Source organism: Nematolebias whitei, chromosome 12 (genome assembly GCF_014905685.2).
Source record: "Nematolebias whitei isolate Nwh7 chromosome 12, NemWhi1, whole genome shotgun sequence".
NCBI classification, from domain to species: domain Eukaryota; kingdom Metazoa; phylum Chordata; class Actinopteri; order Cyprinodontiformes; family Rivulidae; genus Nematolebias; species Nematolebias whitei.
The window spans coordinates 49,440,210-49,440,678 of NC_056509.1; the positions used below are offsets into that span (position 1 = coordinate 49,440,210).

A 469-nucleotide genomic window follows, 5' to 3' on the forward strand; every position below is an offset into this window, starting at 1 on the left:
TGATTCTGTCTGACTCATTTGATTCTGTTTGACCCGTTTGATTCTGAATCTTTTGGTTCTGTCTGATTCCTTTGATTCTGTCTGACCGGTTTGAGTTTGACTCTTTTGATTCTGTCTGATTCGTTTGATTCTGTCTGACTCGTTTGATTCTGGTTGACTCCTTGATTCTGTCTGACTCGTTTGATTCTGGTTGACTCGTTTGATTCTGGTTGACTTGTTTGATTCTGTCTGATTCATTTGATTCTGTTTGACCAGTTTGATTCTGACTCTTTTGATTCTGTCTGATTCCTTTGATTCTGGTTGACTCGTTTAATTCTGTCTGATTCATTTGGTTCTGGTTGACTCATTTGATTCTGTCTGATTCATTTGGTTCTGGTTGACTCGTTTGATTCTGTCTGACTCGTTTGATTCTGTCTCATTATTTTGATTCTGTCTCATTATTTTGATTCTGTCTGACTCGTTTAATTCT

At 37.3% G+C, this 469-nt stretch overlaps 1 protein-coding gene across 1 annotated transcript in view; it reads left to right on the plus strand.

Moving 5' to 3' along the window:
• The window catches only part of ndufaf7 (NADH:ubiquinone oxidoreductase complex assembly factor 7), a 12,688-nt gene that overhangs the window by 11,229 nt on the left and 990 nt on the right, over positions 1 to 469 (plus strand). The gene's annotated exons all lie outside the window — the stretch shown is intronic.